Genomic DNA, 13,622 nt, shown 5'->3' with positions numbered 1-13,622 from the left:
GCATCTCTCTTACTTCACTTCTTCTATTCGCGCGAGATCCGGCCAGTGCGAAGCGGTTGTGATGATTAATCAGATACGCCAGAACTAATTCGAACAAATTACCGATCGTATAGTCCATCAGCGGCCACCGCCTCATGGGGTCGGAAGTTCGAGGCTAGTGGCGGCTCCGCAATCGGTCATGGGCTGATTTTTTCGGTTCAAGTGTGTTCCGATGGTTTTCTGGATTTACCCTTGCTATCGATCGACCAGGAGAGGGACCCCTTTGGTCCAATTCAAATGAGCCACCCGGAACCGGTTTCGATTGATAAGGGAAACCTCGTTTCAATTTTAGTACAAATTGAGCTTTGCCCAATTTGAAGCTATATCGTCGACCGACCTGGAACGGTAACTGATGAACCCGAAAACTCGACCTTATCTAATCCGCATACGCATCGCATCGGTTCGACGGATAACGGATTATCAAAAGTTTCAAAATGATCGATCGATATTTTTTTGCAACAATTCATCATTTGCAAAGTATAGCTTAAAGTATTGCCAATTTTAATGAAGTTGAAGAAATATTGAAGAGAATAACATGTTGATTAACATTTTAAAACCATTTCATGCAAATATAGATATCGAGTGATACATAAAAAAGCATGAGCTATTATCATCGTTGTTTTTTTTAAAACCATTTTGCTGCTCACTCATACAGGGATATCCGGTCGTCTTCCATGCCAACATCATTGTGAATTATCTGTCAATCACGCAAAATAGATGAGAAAATGATACCAAACAGTACCGCGCCAGACTTGAAAGAATCGCACACGATTCAAAACGATTGGAATTTGGCAAAATTGATATTTTGTAGACAGCGTGTCTAAGATGATTGAATCAATCAGTGTATGCAGTACAAAACAAACTCCTAATCTCGAGCTCTGAGACATATTATGTGTTCAACAAAAAGCGTTGAACCTACACTACTACTAGAGAAGTATAAACGATCGCGCTGAACTTCAAACTGTGATCAGATTCAGAGTGTGAACAAATAGCTACGAACATTCCACAACAAATCAGTTCATTCGGTTTAGCTTCTCATCTCACTGTTTTCGCGCCTTCGTTTGTATTCGTTTTCCAGGTCGGAACACACATTTTGGGTCAGTTGTTGGGCTATCGATGGAGCTGTCTCGGGTACACGGATTTTATGGATGCGAGCAAGCATTAAGCGGAAATTTGATGGGTTAATTTAGGTTATTTATTATTTCATGAAATGCCGTTCCACTCCCGCAAGGGCAAAGGTAGCTGCGTGCTGCTGGGGTTCGAATTTTTCATGTTGATGTCTCGCATCCAACTCGTTTAGGAACGATTAAGGGAAGGAGATTCTTTTTAAATCTTTCAGTCTGTTTGTCTTCTTTCTACCTTCTCTTTTCTTTATCCCATTTTCGCTCTCTATCGCTCATGTTTCCAAGAAGCTTTATACGTTTCTTTTTTGTTTGATTTGTTCGAAAAACGCCTAGAGAGTCGGCTGAAGGATAAATTAACCCATTAACACTGGTACCGCCACCACGTCTGGGCTGATTACGGGAGTCGAAATAATCGTTTAATGATCAACGTTATAGAACTCCACTCGTCGCTTTTATGGAGGAAAATCGGGATCTTTCCACCGTACTAAATCGCCGTGATGATGACGTTAAAAAGCTATGTGAGTTTGGAAAAGCTTTAACAAATCAACGCTGTCCAAACCTGCCGCTGAATGTTTCATGCGAAGTCGGCAACGAAACAATATTTAGGTTAGTATGGTGTTATTTCACAGTTGAAATATAGAGCAATGTACTTTGGTGCATGCGATTCTTAATAGCAATTGTGTGCTGCTGTTTGCTACCTTAGAAATATAAATTCAATTTTAAAACAAACGATGGCACAAGGGCAACAGGGCAACAACACAGAACAATGGGTAGCGTCTGCAATAGCAGCCACCTTTCATGATCACCCCGTACAAAGCCATGCTGCTAAGTTTTCCACTTGACATATGTCACACAAATATACGCACGCGAACGCTTTGTTCCTTACCTTCCGGAATCCACATTCTTCTAGAAGACACACTATTCCGGTACTGGTCCTCCTTGCCCGAGGACACTTACCATCCCTTATTTGCCCTTCCATGTACAGCTGCCCAGCAAAGAGTCACCAAGAGAGACTTAGAAGCGAATAAACCCGACTCGTCTGAGTCGTTGGCGAATGGTCCATTTAGGGCACAAGTCTACACACTCTAACCCCTAGGACAGCACAGGCAAACCCCAACTGGCCTAACTACAAAGCATCGGTCTTCGTCGACTCATCGCTATCGGCTGCATCGACACTACTTATTCTTCTTCGTATTCTTCTGCTTCCTCTTCTACCTGTGCAAGAGCGTGGCACCGCTTTCACCGCGTTCCGCCAGTGCGCCCTTTGGAATTTGTGGAAACTGCTTGAACAGAAAACAAGCAAGCACCCGCAATAACCCAGGGGGGACAAGTTTGGGTGTGCATCAAGAACACTTTTTGTTTGCCGGTGATAGTGTTTTGCCAGTTGCCCGCGCCTACATGTGTGCAGTAAGAGGAAGTGTTCTTGCAACACCTACCTTTCCACTGGTTGGAGCACAAAAGCAAATGTTTTCTAGACAACTGGGCCCCTAGGGGAAGTGGTATGATAAAAAAGCATGTAGCAAAAGTATTAGCTGCTGTTTGCTTCGTTGCCAAGCACGAGGCCACTGAAGGCCAATTTCCAGCCAGTGTCGTTCTGTTGGTTGTGTGAAATCCTGTACACACGAGTGAACTTCAAACAGATTTTTTAGAGCGTTTGTTTGTTTTCAATTGAAACTACTTCCATGCAATCGGGCGAAAACGTACAATTTCATGAAAGAATTGACATTTTAGACTGCTAGCTTCCATTTTGATTGCTATGGTTTATTTGCAGCTATTTATTTATTTATTCGTTTACTTTGTTTACTCATCTTTTTATCAGTTTATTATATATTTGCGGTTGTAGCATCTAGTAAAATAAATTAATTGTTATTGTTTTGCGTTGCTATAAATTATTGTATTTATTTATTTGATGTTCCTGTTTATATTTTCTTTCGTGTTACGTGTATAATCGATTTTGTTCAGTTCATTATTTTTCGATAATTATTATTAATAATGACTTTCCAGTTATTTGTTACAACTTACTGTTAAATTGTTTAGGTAAGTATTTCTTCAATAAAGTAAGATTAAGTCTTTTGAATTTGATAAAATCTGCAAATTGATGTAATAGTTTTGAATCATATTTGAAATTCAAATTTAATGTTTGAACACAAATTTTAAAATATTTGCAAAAAAAAAACCAACAATCAATTCAATCTCTTACAATATCACCCTTGAGAATTTTTTTAGCTACAACTTCCGTCCGTGAATGTTTCGTAAAGGTCGAATCAGAATAACATTGAGATGTCTTGTAATGTAGTGCGTTTTTTTACTCTCAACAAAACTCAACATCGAAACAAAGGAGTGTGCAGCTTACTGCCAACATAAATCCACCTCCGCCTTCAACACGGTGAGGAACACGCTATTCTCTCGACCCGCCGGTCAACATAATCTAATTAGATTGGTTAGTTTAATTTGTACCCTGCTTTAACCTTTCAACAACCAGTTTCAACATGCCGTGTCCAGTTTGAAACATACGCCTAGCAAGCAGAATGAAAAATGCCGTCGGCAAAAAGTCTTTTCCCACAGCTACCTACCTACCTGCTCCATTGTGCCGTGTAATAAACGAGCATTTGGACGCATCTGCACCAGCTTGGGACATGGTTCATCTTTGGGGACACGGTTTGCCCAAAGGGAATACGATGGTGGTAGTGGGCAGTAATTTGCGGCAACGTTCTTACACAGACTTTGCAAACAGCTATGCGGCAAGCTAAATCATTGTTGGAAATTAACAGAGCCTCCAGGACAACAGGGCAGCACCCCTCATTTGCCGGTCTAAAAATCGAGCTAACAGTAACTTTAAAGTCATGTTTAAAGTTAGCCAACTTAGAAATCCACTGGTTAAAGCACAGGATTGGTTGTTTCAGAAGCATTTGAATTTAGAAGCCGAAAAATAAAATGAATCCGAAAACAAAAAGTAACTGTTGTTAAAATATTTTCTTTGCATACATATACCGCTCCCTGTCATACGGGTAGCGTCCACGTTATGGCTCTTTATTACTAACGCGGAAAACTTTCACCGATTGGTGTCGGGTCGCTATGTATCCCTGTCTGTTGTGTTCTTTAAATAGCATCAGATAAAAGCCCCACGATGAAGATAAACAGTCAATCGGAACTCTACGATCGAGACGAGAACAAACCATCGATAGGAAAAGTAAACCACGACGACGCCGCCGAACGTTCGACACAGGCCGGGACGAAGCAAAAGCGGAAACATCGAGCACGAGTTCTGGCTTGGGATTGTGATGGTGTCATGCGGGAGGGTAGGGCTACAGGAAGTCGACGAAACTTCTGCACAATATCCAGTTCCAGTCGATGCTGATGGTCTGGATCGTGGAGCTTTGGAGGTTTGACGCGTATTTCCTTGCCCGCAGTTCCAAGAAAGCAAAAGCAGGAAACGGAACGCATCCGCAAATGATGGCGGCAGTGGCACTCACCGGCATCGCAGTCTCGGTTGCCAACTTCCGAGTGTTCCGGTTTTGGGCTGAAGTATTTTTTGTTCTTTTTTCATGGTAAAATAGGATTTATCAGGGCATGGTAGTTGCTTGATGGTGTGGAAAAAGAGCTCTTGGAAAACTGACATAAAAATCAGCTGTGGCATCTGGAACGTGGAGAAACACGTGCACACCAACGATTTTTATTGAATGAATTTAAGGCAAATGCTAATAATCATAATATCCAATAACAATTGCAGGTAATAGTATTAGTGATAGATCGATGATTCGCAGAAACCACGAACTTTCTTCTTAATGCTAAATATTAAAATGATTATTTATTTATTATTATTCGCTCCTTTCTCACCACCCTACCCCGGAACTGATGTTTATGTCCTTCAACAAAACATAACACATGTGCGCTCTTGCGTTTGATGAAAAATAATCTGCCATACAACACCGTAGTGATGGCGATGCGCAAGAACAACAGCATGCGACAACAAATCCTCCTGTTTCAACGAGCCACGCTCACTTGAATAAGAAGTAGACACATCTAACAACATCAACAACGAGAGGTGCTACAGCAAAAAAAAAGAAGCAACAACGTTTATATCAAAGCGAAATAAATCGCGTCACGGGTTTGAAGCGAACTGTCCAGAACGGGGAATAGAAATTCTAGAGCAAAGGTCCCATCGCTTGGCAGTGTGGTGTATCTTAGCACCAGTCCGGTACAAAATACTTGAACACCTGGAACGCCACCAGCAAGATGTTGAAGGTCTTTGTTCCCCGTAGCTCTTGAAGGGATTCTTCCCCTGTTGCCGCATCCTGGCAGACCTCCGCCAGCTTCCGGTACCATTCTCCAGGCACAGATGATCGCTAAGTAGAGAGAGAGAGAAACCCTTGGCTTGTGCTGAACACCGCCAGCTAGGGTGACACTCGAAAATGGGAAACACAGTACACATCATCTGCGCTGATTCTTACACACTCTCGCGTCGAAGATGTCCTTCGAAGGTATCGGCCTGGGTTGTTGCCAGGGGAGTTTCCACAGGCCGTTCTTTATTTTTCTTTCCATTGCACCCTCTCTCGCTCGTTCGCTTTAAGTTTAATTATATACGCGTTTTAGTGACGGATTTTTTGCGAGCTACGCTGACTAAAAGTCAGGTCGTTATTTTCCCCCAAAAACGAGAACGGACCCCCTGTTCTTCGCTCCTGCTTTAATCCTTATCTGCCTCCACGCAAACCAGCACAGCAAGGGCGGATGAAATTTTCCATCGGACAAGTTTCCTCACCACCACACCACTCTGTACGGTGACTCCGTACGGTTCCGTTCTACTAAAAAATCGATAATCACTAAAATCCCCCCCCCCCCCACTGTGGTCCGTCCCATGTTGGGTACGCTTCAAAATATTTGACATTTTCAATCAGTCCTTCCTTTCCCGTTCCCGTTGCTCGGCACCTATCACTCCCCGTACAGCAGCAGCCTGCAAGCTGGGTGATACATTTGCACACTAAACTCTTCGTTTATTTCTTTATTTTGTTGTGGCTGGGAGTAAAAGTGTCCACCCTTAGTGTTAGAACATACACATACACACACATAAAAACACGCACACAAGTTCAACGAGTCTGTGAGTGAAGTTTAATTTCCATTGCACCATTTTTACGCTACCACCACACTTACCCCACCGGGTCCGGCCTCTGCGCTGTGATTGGAAAACAATCCACGACAGCGATTTGGCTAGCGTCTCGTTTTTGAGGTCCATGAAAACTTTCTACCCATGCTGGAAAATCCGCCCGGTAGTCGAAAATTACATTTCCACTACTGATGATGATGAAACGACATTTTGTTTCAACCTATAACCCCACCTCTGTTTCTGCTCCCTCTCCCCCAATACAGTCCCACCACTAGGTAGTGTGCCGATGCATCACTCGCAAAAGAGGAGTGCTGGAAAACATGTTGCTGTCGGAAAAGTGGACGGCGTGCCGTTTACCTACACTGCTACGATGGGATGAAATCGAATCCTTGTGCTTCCACCAACACCAGTACAGTGGGCCCGCACAAAATGGGGAGACATTTTGGACAAGTCCTCCCTAGGGAAGACTTCTTTGACAGTGTGTGTGTGTGTGCGTCTGTGGACACGACCGTTCGGGCATGTTCGGGCTCATCGAAAAGGACAGAAAGGTTTTCCACGCAGAAGCCAACCTGCTAGCAAAAACCCCGATACACTTTTGTCCTGCTTCTGGGCTATGAGGCAAATGAGGCTGATGCTGTTCTCTCTTTTCGTTCGGTAGGTAGCATCATGTCAATAAGCATAACCAGTGAAGCTCTAGTAGCTGAGGAATTTAGCGATTGCGCAGTTCAGTTGCCATAATTTTACCCTTCGACCTTTTTTCCTTGCTTCGCAGTGGTTTACATGGGGAGGGGGGTTTTGCACGTCGAGCCTGCGGAGGGAGAACTGCGTCGAAAAGTGCGTAATTGGAAGGGATTCGTTCCTTTATTACGTTACCGTTGCTTTGGTTCTACTTTCTGAGTGACGTAATGTCTGCCATTGTCGTTGGGAGGAATTCTCTACCGTGGATTGGTAGTAAACGTCAGCTTCAGGATTAGAGTGCCTTAGTTTTATGCGCGATTGTTTCATTTAAATTTTACTATTCTGTTTATCAATGGTTTACAGTAGTGAGAACTTTAAATTCGTAATCTTTTACTTCAATTTGCCTTTTACCATGCAATGGGCGGGCAATCAATAGCATATTTTGGGATCATCTGCTGTTGAAATTATGTTTTTTGATAAATATATCTTAATTATCATTTCTTGATGCACCGTATGCAATCTGTCTTTCCTTTCTTTCCAAAAACAACAAAATGAGTTTGAATGTTTAATAATTGCACCACATGACCGTTTCAAGTACATACAAAAACAAACACATAAAAACCTGTTACTGTGATGGTGTGCACTCATGTTTCATTGCTCCAATTCAGTTTCAATTCGCTCGTAAAATGTGTTATGCTTTCGTGTGGCAAGGTCACCAGCGTCACCAGACGAGCATTGAACAATGGCAAACCCGGGGTAATCCTACATCGTCGTCTGACGCCGCCTGAAATCGGCACGAACGAACGAGACGCGGGTGACCGAGGTACCGACCAGCCATTAAGCCCTGCATGAAAAGTTGTTTTAAAGTCAAAGCTTTTATTGTCCTGCTAAGTGGCTCGTTGGCAGCAGCAATTCAGTTTAAACACTATTCATTACTGCTGCCCCCTTTCCACATTGCTTGGTGCCGGCGCGTTGGGTGCTGCTGCCCTACTCACTCGACGCTCTCGCTGTTTCGCTTCCTTCTCGGGGATTGTTTTGATCCACACCCTCAAACAAACTCACACATTTACGCATTCGCCCAGACAGTGGGCGCAATGATGCAGAAGCACGTGAATTATCCTAAGTGACGTGAAATGGGAGCACGAAACATGCTGCTCCGCACATTCCAACACAAACACACATAGTGTGTACATCATGAAGAGAAGAGAAGAAAAAAAGCACATTGGGACTCAACAACGAAAATCAAGGAAAGAGTCTCACTCAAACACATGTACACCACCACACCGCCAGTGATGGTGGCTGCATTTGAAAGAGGAAAACAAACCCGTCCACTACGCCGCCCTTGCGCACCCTTCGGTCCTGTCCTTATCACTAGAACCCGCCCCCCTTCACGACTGGGAACAATGCGCACACTAGAGCGGAAAGGGTGCGGGAGAGGACGGTTGGTGCGGTTTATCGACGCTAATTCCATTGTTGCATCATTCCGCTATTGATGCCAAGGACGAGTGCCAGTTTATTGACCCACCAACGCGTCGGATCCTTTCGGTTGCCGTTCCACCACCGGCCACCGTACACGCCGGAGTTCATTGAACGAAAAGGCGGGCAAAATGGTGGGCTATTAGGGTGGGGGGAGCGGGGTGGATCGAAAGGGGTGTAGAGTAAGGGAGGGTGTCTGGGTGCCGACGGAACGGATCGGAACAACAATAATGGCCGCCTGACCGACCGAATGCGGCTGGCTGCTCTGGCTTTCAACTGGACAAAGTGCTCTCTGGCATAAGTGAAAGTTTTCAACTGAAAAGTTGCAAAGCATCACTGGCACCTCCACCACCACTACTACTACTACTGCTGCTGCTGCCACCTTCATCATCTACAGCATGTCCAGGATGAAATCGATGTCGAATGGAATGGGACAGGGAGGTGGAGGAGAGGGGAACACTGGAGAGTGGGATAGGATGAGATGTGAGGTGTAAAGAGTGGTGCTAATGGAAAGCGATAAAAAAGGCTGATAAACGGGCGCACGATTGTTGCAAATTTTCGCAATCGTTTCCTTTTTCATTCGTTTTGCCTCAGTACAATATAATAGCAGGACATGGCCGTGCGCACGTAGCAAGTGCCCTTTTGTTGGGCGATAAACTTTCATGCCAGTAATCGATAAATTTAAATTTTCTTCATATTTTGTACCCGCACATAGCAGGTACACGGTGCTGAATGGTTGGATCAGATTGCGAGCTGGTAGCTTATGCTATGTGCAAGTTTGCACGAGCATATGTTTTCCTATGAAATTTATGCTTTCTGATGAATCCTGCAATTTTCGGGTTGAATTTACTTAACGATAATTTAACATCGGTTTGGTAAGGAGGTTTTCTTTGGTACAAACAATGACAGTATTATTAGTAATGTATGAAAATTTAACCCAATAGCTAGTTTTATTCATTTAACGATAATAAATTAATATTCAACAAACACAATTGCCGGACATTCACAGTCGCTATTTCCTCCAATGCATTGATTTTCAAATAAAATTCTACAAAACTCAGTTGACATATAAAAGTTTACTCGCTTCTACATCAATTTGTTGTCGCTTTTTGATTTTGAACTGCCAAAGAAAAGCTATCACGTGTATACGCCATTAGATCCAGCACGGCATCAAGAAATAAACATTCATCATACAGCTAATCATCGTGAGCATCTGGTTTGTTTCTTGCACCGAAGACAGCACTCTCCCACGTCTGCTGCTAACGTTTGCGTTGGGCGAAAACACGTACCATCCCTCTGCGCATCAAACATCAGCTTGAAGGCTAGCACATCAGTACAATAGCGTTGCACACGCGCGGGAATCATACCCACATACACTCACATCGTAATCGTGCTTCCGTACGCAGCGGGAGTTCTAGGAGTGCTTGCGTCTCGTGATGGCCACTGACAAAACCAAACGCACAGCAGCAAACAGCGGTGGCCCACCGTTGTCTAGCGTGATTAGTTTTCCTGCTTTAACAATGCCGCGGACGCCAGTTGGTGCCGGAATCAGGACTTGTCTTGGGCGAGAACTGCTCCTGATGAAACTTTTGCCCGGCTGGGGCGAAGGGGAAAGGACGGATCAACAAGGGTTAGAAACAAGGGAAGGGCAAACCGAAGGCGACCTAGTTCGAACACCCGCAGTGTTCTTTGGATCAAAAGGATCGCCGATGCTTGGAGAAGGGTTTATCGCCGGCAAGGGATGGCCATCCCTTCTTAAGGTTTTTGGATGCTTGTGTTTTTGTGGGTATGATTTCAGATGGTTAGACGAATCGAGCTTGAGGTGCTGAACAAGATGAATAGCACAGTAGTAGCTGCCATTCATCGCCCTGTCAGGAGCCCTCAGCGCTTACGCACCGTAGGGAAAAAAGAAATTAGATACGTAGCTGTAGGTTTGGTTTAAGATGGAACATCGCATAATTTGACTGTATTTCGCATAGATATTTAGATGGAAACACACTCAACGATAGGTTGGAAGTACGGGAACCTTAAAGTTTCTAGTCCTTTGCGGTTTTAAAGCACTTTCGCGAATATCCTATCATTCTTTGAATGCTTTGTTAGTATTAATATATTGCAAAGCTAGAATTCGGACCTTCGTTGTTTCACCCTTTTCTTGATCGATCAGCATGTGGTGAATGCCACGCGTTGTACGCAACATTCCTAGATTAGGAATGCAAATTATGCTACCGTGCTGTCCGAATTGCTCACACACCTCAAGGATCCCCCCCCCCCCCACGTGTCACAACCTTGCAGCTGGCCAAACCGTACTGCTCCTACCTCGTCGGGATCGGGACTATTGAAGCTGTGGTGCGAGAAGAATGTCAGCCGAATCTGTACGGAACTCATCGGCACCATTAGCATCAGAGCACAAACATTGCATAATTTCATCCAATAAAGGACTTTAATCATGCTGTCACCGGAAATGATGGCCACCCCGCGTAGATCGATGTGCGGTTTCATGCTGCGAAATAGCGTGTGTAGGAATTTGGCATAGGGAGGAATTTGCTCACGCGCGCACACGCTTTGTGTAGTCACTAGCAGTGAAGGCACACAGAAAAAGTTCTGATAATACTTTGCCAATGCTTCGAAGGCCGTGGACAACCCAAAACAGGATATTGGGCATGAGCCTGTCGTGGAATAGCAACGCAATGGAAATATCATAAAAACTTGCTGCATTAAGATTGGTAATGAAAGCCTTGATTTATACTAAATACAAATATTGGGGCTGTTCAAGAAGTCTTTTTTTAAATATAATAGGAATTTTAGTTATGCAGCAGCATAATTTATTGAATTTAGGTAGAGAAAAAAAAACTCTCAAAAATCGAGGTTTCCCTCTGATCCTAAAATAAATTAATGAATATATGAAAATTATTTTAGTTTGCGGATATATTCCGGAGCCGGTTCAGATGCTGGAATCGATTCCGATTCCAGAATCCATTCCGAAGCCGATTGCGGAGTCAATTTCGGAGCCGATTGCGGAGTTGACTCCGAAGCTGATTTCAAATTCAGCTCCGGAATCGATGCCCGGATCGGAATCGGTTACGAAATCAGAATCGACTTGGGAATTTTAATTTACTCCGGTAACGGAATCAGGATTGACTCCAGAAATGGAATTAGATCCGGAACGAGAATCAGTTCTTGAATTGAAATTAAAAATTTCGGTAGCGAATTCAGTCCGGGATTCTCCATGAGAATGGGTCGTTTACAAGTAAATTTTGATTCTTTGCGGATATCAGTACTTAACATCATTGCGCCAAAACGACTGTTCTAATGGAAATGCTGAAACCGACTACGTTTCGCAGCCGATTCTGATTTCGAAGCCAATTCCGATGTCAGAGCCGATTCTGGAACCGATTTTGGAGCCGATTCTGGAATCGATTCCGAAAACTGATTTCGGACCTACCATCCGGAATCGATTCCAGAAATCTTTAGAGCTAGCTGGAATCGATTCCGACGAAATATTCATTTTTCCCATCACTAGTTTGCATTACATAATAAACTTTTTTTTAATAAATGCGGAAGATAATATCAACTTCAAACCATCTTAATTCGAAGTAATTGGCTCATCAATTCAATCATCAATTTTGTAATCATAGTTACAAAAACGACATTTTAAGTATTTAAACATAGATAATAATTTATATGGAAAAAAATTAACAAAAGTTGCTTATTAAAAACATGACTTATTTGTTTTAAGTTCTTTCAAATTTAGTACTCTTACTCATATTTATGTTACGCTCCTAGATAATATTCTGTCATATCTCGTTTTCGACTTATAGAAATTTATATTATTCACATACAACTGTATTTATCTTATATTTTAAATTCAACAAATGCAATTACTTTTTCAAATGGTGTGTGTGTGTGTGTGTGTGTGTGTGTGTGTGTGTGTGTGTGTGTGTGTGTGTGTGTGTGTGTGTGTGTGTGTGTGTGTGTGTGTGTGTGTGTTTTTGTTTGTGTCATTTAAATTGTTACTTGCACAATCGTATCAACATAAACAAAAACACTTCACTGCACGAAACATGCAAAACAACAACTTGTGGTTAACCACGCAAAAAACACACAAATTTGTTCCTCCTCAAACGTTTAGACATTCTTTTTCCTATTACCGTTTACGTCGCGTATCGTATCAAAAATATTCACATGGGGTACAAGACATACCCGCCGAAGTCCTGCATCCTCATCAAATACGCTCGTCCTCGTCGCATACTCAGTAATAGTAACACCACCACCACCACAACCATCTCATGATTATTGCCTCGGAAAAAACAGAGAATCTCTAGTAAAAAATAGGAAAGACAGGGCACAGAACACAAAAAAACTCGTTCATCCACGATCGTTAATCACTTCCGCGCGCCCTCCAACAGACGTTCCGATCCCTTCGAATAGTATTGCGTAGGCCTTTCGATGCGGTCCTTCAGCGGGCACTTGAATATGGCACCCCGCAACCATCATCACTACCACCACCGCCATATCTTAACCACAGACGGCAAGCCCATCCGATTAGAATCCGTTACAATTACCGAACAATATTTCCCTCTTGCGCTGCGTGGAACTTATTACCCAGCACATGAAACCGAACTGCGAAATCAAACTACTGCGAGTGCGACCTGAAATCATCGTACAGCAGGGGATGGAAGGAGTTGACGCAGGTTCAGGGACTCAGGGACGGGTGGCTGGGAAATTGAAGAGTGCACCATGTCGCCGGTTTAGTTACGCGTCCTGTTTTTTTTTTGCTTTTGGTTGGATTGCCAGCAATACTTCATCCACCTAAACTAGCCCTTCGCTCTCGAACTCGCTCACTACCCTACACCCCGGAAGCGCATTCCACACATCCCGATTGGGTCGGCATTGCAACACCAAGTGTCCTTTCGTTCGAAGGGGGAAAACCGATAAAAAATGATTCTCTACCAACCCCTCTCGCACGTACATTACAGGCGTCTCCTAGTCTCGGTTGCGTGTTTTAAGCGTGTTTTCCATCCTACTTTACCATTCGTAATGCCACGTTTGTGCGTATAAGCTTTGCTCTCTGTTATGCCTTGAAGACCGAACACAACGTATACTCGCACAATGACATCGCACAAAAAAACGCATTGAAATTATTCCGTCCATCAAATCTGGGTCGGGGTATTTCGTCATGGTTTGTTGATGGTATCATTGTTACT

At 43.4% G+C, this 13,622-nt stretch overlaps 1 long non-coding RNA gene across 1 annotated transcript in view; it reads right to left on the bottom strand.

Moving 5' to 3' along the window:
* Positions 1-6,645, bottom strand: part of LOC121597531 — a 29,202-nt gene extending 22,557 nt beyond the window's left edge. The window contains exon 1 of the long non-coding RNA XR_006005425.1: positions 6,312-6,645. This is a non-coding gene — a long non-coding RNA (uncharacterized LOC121597531). The remainder of the gene's footprint in view (positions 1-6,311) is intronic.
* Positions 6,646-13,622: the final 6,977 nt, after the last annotated feature.

The sequence above is a fragment of the Anopheles merus genome, chromosome 3R (assembly GCF_017562075.2).
Source record: "Anopheles merus strain MAF chromosome 3R, AmerM5.1, whole genome shotgun sequence".
NCBI classification, from domain to species: domain Eukaryota; kingdom Metazoa; phylum Arthropoda; class Insecta; order Diptera; family Culicidae; genus Anopheles; species Anopheles merus.
Note: the sequence above shows the minus strand (reverse complement) of the source record. Positions and strands in the feature narration are given on the sequence as shown.